This window comes from Bubalus kerabau, chromosome 1 (genome assembly GCF_029407905.1).
Source record: "Bubalus kerabau isolate K-KA32 ecotype Philippines breed swamp buffalo chromosome 1, PCC_UOA_SB_1v2, whole genome shotgun sequence".
In the NCBI taxonomy this organism is placed as follows: domain Eukaryota; kingdom Metazoa; phylum Chordata; class Mammalia; order Artiodactyla; family Bovidae; genus Bubalus; species Bubalus kerabau.
The window spans coordinates 259,540,817-259,555,888 of NC_073624.1; the positions used below are offsets into that span (position 1 = coordinate 259,540,817).

General features: G+C 41.0%; 1 long non-coding RNA gene across 1 annotated transcript in view; it reads right to left on the minus strand.

The window, feature by feature from the left end:
* Positions 1 to 4,273, minus strand: part of LOC129639269 (uncharacterized) — a 35,710-nt gene extending 31,437 nt beyond the window's left edge. Inside the window, exon 1 of the long non-coding RNA XR_008708321.1 lies at positions 3,217 to 4,273. This is a non-coding gene — a long non-coding RNA (uncharacterized LOC129639269). The remainder of the gene's footprint in view (positions 1 to 3,216) is intronic.
* Between the last annotated feature and the right edge of the window lie 10,799 nt (positions 4,274 to 15,072).

The window sequence follows — 15,072 nt, forward strand, 5'->3', positions numbered from 1 at the left end:
TCTGGAGCTATTTCTCCACTCTTCTCCTGTAGCATTTCAAGAACCTACCAACCTAGGGAGTTCATCTTTCAGTGTCATATCTTTTTGCCTTTCATACTGTTCATGGGGTTCTCAAGGCAAGAATACTGAAGTGGTTTGCCATTCCCTTTGCCAGTGGACCACTTTTTGTCAGAACTCTCCACCACAACCCATCCATCTTGGGTAGCCCTACATGGCATGGCTCATAGTCTCATTGAGTTAGACAAGGCTGTGATTCAAATGGTCAATTTGGTTAGTTTTCTGTAATTGTGGTTTCCATCCTGTTTGTGCTCTGATGGATAAGGATAAGAGGCTTGGAGAAGCTGTGGGGGAATCCGGGTCTTGCTCTGATGGGCTGGGAGGGTAAATCTTTAATCCAATTTTCTGTTGATGGGTGGGGCTGTGTTTCCTCCCTCAGGCCAAACCATGGTAGGGGTAAGTCCTTCAAAAGGACTTATGCCAAAGCTGTTGCATTCAGTTCCCCTGACCCCATGCAGGCCACTGTCGACCCACCCTTCCGCCAGAGACTCCTGGACACTCACAGGCAAGTCTGGTTCAGTCTCTTGTGAGGTCGCTGCTCTTCTCTCCAGGGTCCTGGGACACACAGTGTTTTGTTCGTGCCCTCCAAGAGTCTGTTCCCCTAGTCCTGTGGAAGTTCTGTAATCAAGTCCCACTGGCCAGTTCTCAGTCTCTTTGCCAAATCCCCAGGTTGGGAAATCTGTTGTGGACCCTAGAACTTTCTTAACAGTGAGAGAATTTCTGTGGCATAATTGTTCTGAAGGTTGTGGGTCGTCTAAGAAACTTGCAATGTCCTAAACCAAGTCTTAAGAAACCAAGACTAAGGGTCCTTTTTACTAGGAACCTATGTGCTTCCATCATCCTTAACCTCTGCCTGCAAGGCCCCTCCCTAAGTTTAAACCCCAAGGTGGGGAGCCAGGACTTCCATCACTGACCTTTCACTGTCTTTCTCTCTCTCATCCTCTCAGTGAAAGAATTTTCTACCTTCCCTTCCTATCACACCATAACTGTGGCTAAAATGTAGGTTTCTTTCCAATTCCATGGCATTTGCCCTTCTCTTCCCTTGTTCCTTGCTAACATAATCCTGACTTTACTCTGGTATGAGATGTGTTTCAGGGGAGACTGAGCCCCTTCTCAACTTCAAAGAGCATTCTTTGGATGAAGCAACCATGGTAATTCATTACACTGGCAACCTGAGGAACGACATGTGACACAATTATGATCAAGAAATGTGAGTAGACACAGGCTGGTGCTCGTGGCAAAATGTTCAAATGTGAATGTCCTCTTCTTCCATGTAGCTCTTAGACATTGCTTATGAGGACATAAGGCCTTGAACTGCTGCAGTTGGTTATCTTGCACCTAAGACAAGAATAGCCACCATGCTAAGAATGGCACACAGGATAAGCACAAAAAAAAATCTGGTCCCTAGTAATATCATTGAGCCATTAAACACTCTACCTAGAACCTGAAGATTTCTTTTTATGTGAGAGAATATTTCCTTATGGTTAAACACTTTTTGTTGGCTATTACTTAGCCAAAAGCATACTATTGGATTATATCTTCCCTGGGATAAAACTATCAGAAGGGCCACACGGTGAGAAATCAGAGACTAGACAAGGAATATTATAAGGAAATATAGTATAAAAAAATATTACACCCATAAGAAATACACTGCTGTCAAATGAGGTGATGTAAAGTGATACAAATATGTAGTATCACTTTACAATTCTGAGTGGGCTCAGCTACAAGAATTATTTGTGAATTCAGGTTTCCACCCAGGAGTAATGAGTTCCAATTAGCTACCTGGACACTACTGAGGCTAGATTTAATCTACTCTGAATTTAAAAAGAGTGCCCAAAGTGTTAACATCCCCTATTTGGTGGCATCTTTGATAGAGACCCAGATGTCTACAGTGCTTGAAAGGGAACTCAAGACAGTTCTTAATGACACAGATTAAAAAAAAAAAAGACAAGCAATAACTCTGATTTATCAGATTCTGCCTTCCATTTTTTTGTTGTTTGTGCTTTTTTCAAACTTATAAATACACATAGTTTATGGAATCAACGAGTTCCACAAAGTTTTCATTCAGTTCAGTTCAGTTCAGCTCAGTCGCTCAGTCGTGTCTGACTCTTTGGGACCCCATGGACCACAGCATACCAGGCCTCCCTGTCCATCACCAACTCCCAGAGTTCACCCAAACTCATGTCCATTGAGTCAGTGATGCCATCCAACCATCTCATCCTCTGTTGTCCGCTTTTCCTCCTGCCCTCAATCTTTCCCAACATCAGGGTCTTTTCAAATGAGTCAGCTCTTCGCATCGGGTGGCCAAAGTTTTGGAGTTTCAGCTTCAACATCAGACCTTCCAATGAATATTCAGGACTGATCTTCCCTAGGATGGACTGGTTGGATCTCCTTGCAGTTCAAGGGACTCTCAAGAGTCTTCTCACCACAGTTCAAAAGCATCAAATCTTCGGCGCTCAGCTTTCTTTATAGTCCAACTCTCACATCCATACATGACTACTGGAAAAACGATAGCCTTGACTAGATGGACCTTTGTTGACAAAGTAATGTCTCTGCTTTTTAATATGCTGTCTAGGTTGGTCATAACTTTCCTTCCAAGGAGTAAGTGTCTTTTAATTTCATGGCTGTAGTCACCATCTGCAGTGATTTTGGAGCCCAAAAAAATAAAGTCAGCCACTGTTTCCCCATCTATTTCATTAGAGGAAACAAAAAGTAATCTCTCTTCCCTACTATCATATCCTGCTTCCCAGAGGCAACCACACTTAGCTCTTTGAGGTGAACCTTTTGGAATGTAATAATTAATTTGCTAGGGCTGCCACAAAATACCATAGGTTGTGCCTTAAATAAAAGAAATTTACTTTCTCACAGTTCTAGAGGCTACAAGTCTTAAGAGATCAAAGTGTCTGCAGGTTTGGTTTCTCCTAAGCCATCTCTCCTTGACTGCCGGGGTCCAGCCCCAGCTGATCCAGGGTATTCGAAGGAGAGACGGCATAGGCGAGGGTCAGGAAACAACTGCTTAATTACACGTTAATTAAGGATACAAAAAGTAATAGAATAAGGATAGCTCAGTAGGAAAATTCAGTGGAGAAAAGAGGCTGAGTAGCTTGGTTTACGCGGGAGACCAATAAAACTTCAAGACAAGAAGTTTGCACCACTTACGTAGGCCGCAGGCGTCCTTCCGTTCTCCCGAAGGAGAGGAGACACTGAGGCCTCCCCGGTCAGATCTTAGAAGCCCAGGCATAATTAGCAAGCATGGTGGGTTCCGCGCTCCAGATGGAGACTCAGCCAGAATTTGGGAGAGAGAGCGACATGGGGAGACCAAGTTTTGGTGTACAAGGCCCGCACTTTATTTTCCAAAGTAGTTTTTATACCTTAAGTTATGCATAGAGGATAATGGGGGAAGGGGTGGAGTCATGCAAGGACAGCAGTTCCTGGTCCTAATCGAAGCCAGGCTTTCAAACTTATCATATGCAAAAGTTCAGGTGATTGACATCATCTTCTGGCCAGGAGGCCTGTTAACATTTTAAGAAACTTATTTTTCTCTAAAGGTGATTATTCCAAAGTCAGGCACCAGCCTCCAAAAAAGCATTGGACAAAGCTGCATTTTACATTTCTATACACCCATTATATCAATCAATACACTGCCAAGGACACAGTAGGTAAGGAGTATGGAGACTTAGCAGCAAACATTGGCCCAACAAGTGAAAAACCCTTCACCAATACAATTTCTAATCAATCTTTTAACTACTCAAAGGAATCTGTGTTTAGGCAGTTTAGAACATCTCCTGCCTCTCACAGTTGGGAGGCTCTGAACAATCACATGTGGCCGGAAAAACCTATTCAGGCAGGCTAGAGGATTTCCAAAGGAATTTTTAGGTCGAAACACTGTCACACCCAGGAATTATTAACTGGAGCTGTAAGCTAACTCTTTTTTCAGAGAGAGGTAGTGGGGGAGAGCCCCCCGTAAAGTCAGAGGTGTAGGTGAAAGCACAAAGCAGAAAGTAGGCAGACTCTGGTTTGGGGGGTAGATGCTCGAGAATTTCCAGGGGGACTCCTGAGGCTTGATCCCGCCTTTGCGTATGCCGAGCCTCCTTCCTCATGACCTTTGTCATGGGCGGAGTTCCTCACGCTGGCTCCCGGCAGTGACAGAATTCCAGTTGAGCTATTCCAGATCCTGAAAGATGATGCTGTGGAAAGTGCTGCACTCAATATGCAATATGCACTCAGTATGCAATATGCCGGCTCCCGGCACTTGACTTGCCCTTTCTGTGTGCCATCTGTGAGGAAGACACACTTGTCCTCGCATATCCTTTTGTGTGTCCATGCATGCCTGGTGTCTCTCCGTGCATGCCCTAGTGTTTTCTTATAAAGACACCAATCAGATTAGACTGAGGCCTACCCTAAAGCCCTTGCTTTAATTTAATTATCTCTTTAAAGGCCCCAGTTCCAAATATTCATTCTAAAGTACTAGAAATTAAGGCTTCCACATATCAATTTGGTGGTGGAGAAGGGCACAATTCAGTTCATAACAAGTAACATAAATTGAAAATATTTACATCACAGCTACTGTAGAGCAGTACAGTGGTGGTCTAATCTTACCTATTCATTATCCTCACAGTAGCTATGTGTGATGTGTATTACCATTATCTCCTTTTAAAGATGACTACTAATGTACAGAGAAATCAAGTAACTTGTTTACTGCTGGAAAGTAGCTATCATTCAAACCTAGACAGTTTCAATCCAAAGTTCATGTTTTAATACTCAAGTATGCTCCATTCTTATAGTGCTACTTCTCTCTATAGAAAATGAGCATTTAGTTCTCTAATCCTATCAAATACAGACACTTGAACACAGTCTTCCCTCACCCTTTCAAATTATTATTTCATTAATTTTGGTTAGATCAATATTCAGCATTTACCTTTTGTGAGTATGTATGTGATTTTATCAGAGAAGGCAATGGCACCCCACTCCAGTACTCTTGCCTGGAAAATCCCATGGATGGAGGACCCTGGTAGGCTGCAGTCCATGGAGTCACTAAGAGTCGGACACGATTGAGCGATTTCACTTTAATTTTTCACTTTCATGCATTGGAGAAGGAAATGGCAACCCACTCCAGTGTTCTTGCCTGGAGAATCCCAGGGACGGGGGAGCCTTGTGGGCTGCTGTCTATGGGGTCGCACAGAGTCGGACACGACTGAAGCGACTTAGCAGTAGCAGCAGCATGTGATTTTATAGTTAGGCAATAAAGACATTATTTTTCTTTCTTGCATAAAATTTCATTTCCCTGGAGTTAATATTAATAGCGATCTTGTTTTTACATTTGCTTAGTTTTATGTGTAGTTATCGGGTGCACAGCAGGATGATGGTGGCAGGGACAGGGATGGGCGCTGGCCTGCAGACCCAGCATGAGCGAAGTTTCCTGCAGAAAACGTGATGACTCAACATTCAGGAAACTCAGAAAACTAAAACCATGGCATCTGGCCCCATCACTTCATGGTAAATAGATGGGAAAACAGTGGAAACAGTGACAGACTTTATTTTGGGGGGGCTCCAAAATCACTGCAGATAGTGACTGCAGCCATGAAATTAAAAGATGCTTGCTCCTTGGAAGAAAAGTTATGACCAACCTAGACAGCATATTAAAAAAGCAGAGACATGACTTTGCCAACACAGTTCCATCTAGTCAAAGCTATGGTTTTTCCAGTAGTCATGTATGGATGTGAGAGTTGGACTATAAAGAAAGCTGAGCACCGAAGAATTGATGCTTTTGAACTGGGGTGTTGGAGAACACTCTTGAGAGTCCCTTAAACAGCAAGTAGATCCAACCAATCCATCCTAAAGGAAATCAGTCCTGAATATTCATTGAAAAGACTGATGTTGAAGCTGAAACTCCAATAGTTTGGCCACCAATGCGAAAAGCTGACTCATTTGAAAAGACCCTGATGCTGGGAAAGATTGAAGGCAGGAGGAGAAGGGGATGACAGAGGATGAAATGGTTGGATGGCATTACCAACTCAATGGACATGAGTTTGAGTAAACTCCGGGAGTTGGTGATGGACAGGGAGGCCTGGTGTGGTGTAGTCCATGGGGTCCCAAAGAGTCAGACATGACCGAGTGGCTGAACTGATGTGTAATTATCAGGGATTTCCCAGGTGGCACTAGTGGTAAAGAACCTGCCTGCCAATGCAGGAGACATAGAAAGACACACATTTAATCCCTGGGTGGGAAAGATCCCTTGGAGGAGGGCAGGCAACCCACTCCAGTATTCTTGCCTGGAGAACCCGTTGGACAGAGGAGCCTGGTGGGCTATGGTCTATAGGGTCACAAAGAGTCAGACACAACTGAAGAGACTTACCATGCACACACATGTGCAGTTATCACTAATTTAACCCCAAATTCTCTGAAAATTATTAAATCTCTCTTCAATTTTTTATTCACAGTAGGTATTCCAGTGATCTCATCTTGAATAATTTCTGCCAGAGCGTTCAGACTTGCTTGAATCTGGATTGGTCAAAGCCTAGGGCACAATTAACATCTTGGTATTTGCTTAACCCACATCAAGAGATTTTGCTTTGCTTCTTTCATAGCTACATCTTAAAGTTTCTTACTATATGTCCTCATTTCAGAGGATTTTATCTTTCAGGAGCTTCCAAAGAAGACAAATGGGGAGGTAAAATTTTTGAGAACTTGGACGTCTCCAAATGTCAATCCTATCTCATAAGAGTTTGACTCACTATGGAATATCTAGGCTTCCCTGGTGGCTCAGACACTAAAGAATTCACCTGCAATGCGGGAGACCCAAGTTTGATCCCTGGGTCAGGAAGATCCCCTGGAGAAGCAAATGACTTACCCACTCTAGTATTCTTGCTTGGAGAGTTCCATGGACAGAGGCTATAGTTGCAGGCAGTTGGATATGACTGAGCAACTTACATTTTCATGGAATATCTGCATCAAAGTCATTTTTCTTCTCCATTTTGAATCTACTGATACACAGTCTTCAAGCTTCCAGTGTGCTAAGAAATCATTCTGATTCTTAATATTTTATGACTATCTATTCTCTCCAGAAAGTTACAGAATCTTCTTTTTGCATCCCAGTATCCTGAAATTTTGCTGTGAGGTGCCCCAATTCACAAGTGGGCTGCTTGGATCTCAACCTGAAAATTCATATCCTTAAATTTTGAGAAATGTTATTATTTTGTTGGTGGTGATTACTTCCCCCTTATTTTCCCTCATGACAATCATTTCCTCTGTGGTGTCTTTCCGAAGTTTTTTTATTCAGATGCCACATATTTAGACTGATCTTAAGAACACCTTTTTTTTTCCTCTTTGTCCTTTTGCTCTACTTTCTGAGATTTCTTAAACTTTATCTTTCAACATATTTATTCAGTTTTTATTTTCATTTCTACCATTATATTTTTAACTTTTAGAAGCTTTTTCATATTCTTTCGATTTTTCCTCTTGTGGTGTCTTGCTTTTGCATCATGGATGTAGTATCTTCTCTAATTTATCTAAGGTTATCCATTTTTCCATTTTTCCCATTTAGATTCTAAGTAGGGTTTTCCCAAGGCTGAGATTTAGGGGCAGGTGGTCAATTGGGGACCACCTTCAGGAACAATAGCTTCAAGGGAGTGAGGAAGGCAGGACTGGACTGACAAAGATGACGACCCGTGATGCAGTCGCCACAGCCAATCTCACAGGGAGTTCTGAAGCTGGAATGGCTCTTTAGAGTTGTTTCCCATTTTTGTCCCCAACTGGGGCAAGGGAACCACGTCTTTGTGACACCCTCCATCTCAAACAGACTGCATGTGGGCTCCTCTGAGGAAAGGATATAACCCTAGGCAGAGTGAAATTAGAAGGTCTTGGTATTCAGTTTGCAAATGCTCAATAATCACTTTGTTTTCAGCAAGTTACTTACAGCGCTCCCCGTACCCCTACCTCCTCCTGGTACATCTTAATCCAAAGAGTTTTGTGGGATTTTTTTTTTTTAACCCAGTTCAGAAACTAAACCTTAAGATTGGGGAAGGGAATTTGCCTGGCTGTGCAACTGGGAACTGCTTTAAGAAGCTTTCAACTATTCTTCCCATTTTTAGCCCCACCTTCCATCTCATTTCCAGAGGTAACTGGAGAAGCCAATTCCTGGACCTTCAGGATATTCTGCAACATGAAAGCTTCTGTTTTTCCCACTGTCAGCAAAGAATCTGGCTCTCTGGGTCTGCTGAGTCAGTACCATTCATTCATCTGTTTTCCAGCTTCCAGAAATTTGCTATTTCTTCCTCTTCCAGTCTGTCCTTGTGCCTTTTTAAAAATATCCCTTTACTGTCATTTTAGGAAGCAAAAGTATATGTGTCTACTTAATCTCTTACATATTTTCTCTCTTTCTCAGATACGCATTTTAAAAATAGGTCGTATATTCTCCTGGCTCTAAAGAAAATGTCTTTTTTACCCATCTCTGAGCTACCCAGTTACCTCTTTTGCCTACAGTTCCAAGCAGGAAATCACTTGTATCAGTCCTCTTTGTAGCCTTTATTAGTATAAAAGAAAATATGCATATTCTCTTTCCTTTTTAGACAAAAGATGGCTTAAGACTGTTCTGCACCTTGCAGTTTTCATTTAATATTGCTTAAAGTTCTTTGCCTATCAGTGTAGAGCTTGCTCATTCTTTTCAACAGCTGTGTAATAATCTATTTAACCAACCAACCACCTATCAAATGGCATTTATTTCCATTTTTTGCTATAACAAACCTATGAATAACCTCAAACATAAATAATGTTGCATGTGCACAAGTATATCCACAGGCTAAATTCTAATAAACTTGTTGCTGAGTCAAGTAGTGTCTATCATTTACAGTGCTGATAGATATTATCCACAGGTGGTTGTACCAATTTTTAATCCCAGCAGTGGAAGACTGTCTGGTTTATTTATTTATCCCCCCAACATATACACTTTTTAGTGTCTAACAGAATATATTACAAAAATAACTAGGTGAAACTGGTATCTCAGAGTACTTTAACTTGGCATTTCTTTCAGTATGGGTAGAACTTTTCCTATATCTGAGTCCCATTTTCATCTCATTTTGTTTGAGTTACATTCAGTCCTTCATAGAGTCAAAACTTTTATTTGGGGAGAAAAATTGGGTGTGTGTGTGTAAACAGAAATTCAAAGGCATCATTAAAACACTGTTGAGCCAAATGGATTATTATGGTATCAACAAAAAATATCTCTTGCCACATCTACAATACCATGTATTCACATTTTCTAAGGACAAGGGAAATTATCCAAATACTTCATCTAGAGCGAGGCATTCCTCATACAGAAGAACATGTTTAGTCAGAAGACACACTAACTCAAATTATGAGTTCACTTGTCTTGGTCAAGAAATATGCTTGGAAAGATGGTTGGTCCATAGCTGGACTACCTTAAAATCAACTGTGGTATTGCAGAGAAAATACTGGGCTTAGAATAAGAAGGCAGAGTACATTACATTAGTCAGGTAAGGTAATCATTCTCAGCCTCAATTTCCTAATCTGAAAAATGGAGGTAGTAATGTCTGCCCCACAGAATTTGTAAACTGTTCACCACTGAAAACCATTAATGTAAATTACTTCTAATCAATAAATTCAGGAAGGAGGAGTAATGCAAATCAGGTAAAAACACCTTGAATATAAAAACATTTGAACCATAAAAAAGTAAGGCATATTAAGAAATATGAGCATAAACAAATAGTACCTGATGCTAAGAAAGCATGTATAATCAGAAGGCACAAAAGAGAATGTCCTCACAACTAGAAGTGAGACAAAAGATTTACCAATTTGGTGATTATATCACTTACCCACTTCATGATTATAAATATTAGCTTGGTGCAAAAGTAACTTCAGTTTTGCATTTTTGAACTTTGCCATTTGATATTGGAATACATTCTTAAATGTGGTTATGTTATATATGATTTTAATGCACATTTCTTGCTTTATGTTTTCTTGCTAATGACATTGCTGCTGCTGCTGCTATGTCACTTCAGTCGTGTCCGACTCTGTGTGACCCCATAGACGGCAGCCCACCAGGCTCCCCTGTCCCTGGGATTCTCCAGGCAAGAACACTGGAGTGGGCTGCCATTTCCTTCTCCAATGCATGAAAGTGAAAAGTGAAAGTGAAGTCGCTCAGTCGTGTCCGACCCTCAGCAACCCCATGGACTGCAGCCTTCCAGGCTCCTCTGTCCATGGGATTTTCCAGGCAAGAGTACTGGAGTGGGGTGCCATTGCCTTCTCCATGCTAATGACACTACTTGCTGCTTATTTTATATTTATTTTAGACTATAGAAATTACATTAGACAAAAAGCAAATCTGAGCGAGTTTTTTAATTCTAGCTCAAAATGGGTTGTAAAGCAGCAGAGACAACTCACACCATCAACAACGCATTTGGCCCAGGAACTGCTAACAAATGTATAGTGCAGTGGTGTTTCAAGCAGTTTTGCAAAGATGAGAGCCTTGAAGATAAGAAGCATAGTGGTCAGCCACTGCAAGTTGACAACAACAAACTGAGAGCAATCATCAAAGCTGACCTTCTTACAACTACACGAGAAACTGCCAAAGAACTCAACATCAGCCATTCTAGATCACCCAGCATTTGCAGCAAATTGGAAAAGTGAAAAAGTGGGTGACTCATAAGCTGACCACAAATCAAAACAACTGTCATTTTTGAAGTGTCATCCATCTTCTTATTTACACAACAACAATGAACCATTTCTCGATCAGATTGTAACAAAAAGTGGATTTTATATAATAACCAGTGACAACATACACAGTGGTTGGACTGAGAAGAAGCTCTAATGCACTTCCCAAAGCTAAACTTGCACCAAAAAAGGTCCTGGTCACTGTCTGGTGGCCTACTACCCATCTAGTCCACGACAGCTTTCTGAATCCAAGTGAAACCATTACATCTGAGAAGTATGCTCAGCAAAGCAAAAACTGCAATGCCTGCACCCGGCATCAGCCAACAGAATAACCCCAATTCTTCTCCACAACACCTGCACTTCAAAACAACCAGCACTTCAAAAGTTGAACAAATCTGGCTACAGAGTTTTGCCTCATCCACCATATCCACTGACCTCTCGCCAACCAACTACCACTTCTTCAAGCATCTCAACAACTTTTTGCAGTGATAACGCTTCCACAACCAGCAGGAGGCAGAAAATACTTTCTGAGCATTCACTGAATCCCAAAGCACTGATTTTTACACTGCAGAAGTAAACAAACTTATTTCTCATTAGCAAAATGTGTTGATTGTAATGGTTCCTATTTTGATTAATAAAAATGTAAAAATCAGCCTAGTTATAATGATTTAAAATCCAAATGCGGAAACTGCTATTCCTTTTGTACCAACCTAATATTATAGTATAAGCTAAAATGTTTCAGAAGAATTATAAGCCTTTACATCACAGACAAAAGCCAGTAGAGTAGCAAAAAATATATACTGAATTGGCAAAATTTAGAAACATGTTTTGTGAAAAAGGTTCTTCTGTTTTATGTAGGTCTGCTGCTGCTGCTAAGTCACTTCAGTTGTGTCTGACTCTGTGCGACCCCATAGACAGCAGCCCACCAGGCTCCCCCATCCCTGGGATTCTCCAGGCAAGAACACTGGAGTGGGTTGCCATTTCCTTCCCCAATGCATGAAAGTGAAAAGTGAAAGTGAAGTCGCTCAGTCGTGTCCGACCCTCAGCGACCCCATGGACTGCAGCCTTCAAATACAAGTTATTCACAAGACTGAACTTATATTTTTCATTTTATAATTATTTTCTAAAAAAAGTTTGTTAAATCAAACACACCTCATCTTATTTCTCCAGTTTTATATTTTAATTTTTAGATAAAATGTAAAAATAAAACTATAACACAAGAAATATTTATGAGGAATATAAAAGCACTATTTCAAATGTGTGCATGCTTCAAAAAATAAAAACTATTATCATGTAACTGTCATGTGAAATTCATGTTTTCTCAGATGATTTTTTAGTTGCAGCAATAGGTCCCCCTAGTGGAGGCTGGAAGTATATTTTATCCTATTTTTCTCTCCAAATGCTATTCTAATTTGAACAGTTAGATTAAGTACATTGATATTCTTCCTTGAAGAAATCATGAGAAACACTGGGCTGGAGGAAGCACAAGCAGGAATCAAGATTGCCAGGAGAAATATCAATAACCTCAGATATGCAGATGACATGACACCACCCTTATGGCAGAAAGTGAAGAACTAAAGAGCCTCTTGATGAAAGTGAAAGAGGAGAGTGAAAAAGTTGGCTTAAAACTCAACATTCAGAAAACTAAGATCATGGCATCCAGTCCCATCACTTCATGGCAAATAGATGGGGAAACAGTGGCTGACTTTATTTTTCTGGGCTCCAAAATCACTGCAGATGGTGACTACAGCCATGAAATTAAAAGACGCTTACTCCTCGGAAGGAAAGTTATGACCAACGTAGACAGCATATTAAAAAGCAGAGACATTACTTTGTCAACAAAGGTCGATCTAGTCAAGGCTATGTTTTTTCCAGTGGTCACGTATGGATGTGAGAGTTGGACTATAAAGAAAGCTGAGCACAGAAGAATTGATGCTTTTGAACTGTGGTGTTGAAGAAGACTCTTGAGAGTCCCTTGGAATGCAAGGAGATCCAACCAGTCCATCCTAAAGGAGATCAGTCCTGGGTGTTCATTGGAAGGACTGATGTTGAAGCTGAAACTCCAGTACTTTGGCCACCCGATGCGAAGAGCTGACTTATTTGAAAAGACCCTGATATTGGGAAGGATTGAGGGCAGGAGGAGAAGGGGACGACAGAGGATGAGATGGTTGGATGGCATCACTGACTCAATGGACATGGGTTTGGGTGGACTCCAGGAGTTAGTGATGCACAGGGAGGCCTGGCATGCTGCGGTTCATGGGGTCACAAAGAATCAGACACGACTGAGCAACTGAACTGAACTGAACTGAACTGAACTTGAAGAAATGCATAGGGACAGTTAGTTTAAGAGAAGAATTGGCTGATTAAGAAGTCAGAAGGCCTGTGAATTTACTGTCAGTTACACTACATGTAAATTTGTTCTAAACACATTCAAAATTAGAAGACTCCAAACCCACTCCCCCTAAAAAGAACAATCTCAAAACATAAGATTTCATTAATAGAGATTAACAAAGCTGAATATGTAACAAGATGAAGCTTTAAAAAGCTAGACTCACAGATTACAAGAACCAAGCTAATGACTCCTTTTATTGGTCTATATCTATTAATGTATACAAGGCAAACAGCTCCTTAGACACAAAAGCACAATCACTGTTCATTGAAAACTCACAAGAATATTACCAAGTTGAAGTGCTTTTAATTTTTTATACTTTTAATTTTTAGATGAATGGGATGATACCCTAAGTGATACAAAATGGGAGAAGTGTGTTGACTTCTATGAATAAATGAAATGGAGGAACCAGAATCACGTGTTCCCATTCAATTCCATCAGTGGATGCCCAGCCACAGTCACCTTAGAACAGTATGGAATTTAGATTCCATTCTATGCTCTTTTGAAAACTGAGGTCAAGCAGAATCAGTCCCAGGACAAAAACAGAATCGTAGATGAGACTGTTTTCCACACCCTAGAGGTCCTGGAACATTCAAGATCTGACAGTAAATGCACAGGCCAATAACTATTGAGCAGTCCTTTGCCATCAGTGTCTCTCGGCCATCCATCCTTTCCCTACAACTCCTGCAAACTTCTCCCATACCACTCCTAAACCTCTGGCTTCCTTGAGGCTTAGGAAGTCCTAAGCATCAATTGAAGTGGTTACTGTATTCCTCAATGCCCAATTAATCAGAATCCTGAGCCATATTTTAAGATATTCACCCATACATTTAATTTCATGTTTCTATACTTTTTTAGAAAGTAGGAATATGGGATATGTCATTCAGCAACGAGTCTGTGCATTAATTTGCACTTCTGAAACTTCTATTTTAACACAGTAACTCATATTCCAAATCCAGCTTTAAAAAAAAAAAAAAATTATTGGCCCTCACCTTTTACCTTCGTCTGGATTCCTGGGACAGGTATCTTGGTTATGTAGGCCCAGCTTAACTAGGCTGTAGATTCACCACACAAAGGCACAGCAGGAGTCCAGTATTTTCCCTTCCCTATAGTGCCAGGAGTAGGGGACATGTACTGGAGAATGGGCTTCCCAGGTGGCACTAGTAGTAAAGAACCTGCCTGCCAATGCAGGAGACATAAGAGATGCGGTTCAAGCCCTGGATTAGGAAGATTCCCTGGAGAAGGGCATGGCAACCCACGCCAGTATCCTTGCCTGGGGAATCCCCATGGACAGAAGAGCCTGGCGGCCTACAGCCCATAGGGTCACACAGAGTCGGACAGGACTGAAGCGACTTAGCATGCACACACTGGAGAATGAGGGGCTGCTGTAGGTCTCACTCCCACTTTAACCAGAGATGGTTCTCAGTTAACTCAGCACTTCTCCAATCCCAAGGAGGCAAAAGGAAGGAGAGTACAGCGGTAAAAAGTAGCTATTTGTGATGGGAAGATCAGCCTTGTCCCCGGTCTCTGCTAGCCAGTTAATTTTAAAACTCTTTCAAATTAATACTGAATAACTAAAGTTGACTTTGATTTGTGTCTTCTTCATTTCATCTGGTTTGCAATCTATTATTTCTAATTTAATAATCTTATTGTATTTGTGCTGGAGACATTTGCTATAAATCTCTCTTTGGAAAAAGATGAGATATAAATTATCAATAAAATAGAAACAAAGAACTCTCTAAGAAAAAAATTTGCCTATCTTTTTTTCTCATGAATTAATCCTTTAGAAATGAAGACCCTCATAGCTGCCAGGATATTAAGATTAGCTTTTTACAACAATTTAAAAAAAAAAATCTTTTGACAATAATAACTTGAGTAGAAATATGCTGCTGCTGCTGCTAAGTCATTTCAGTCATGTCTGACTCTGTGCGACCTCATAGACGGAAGCCCACCAGGCT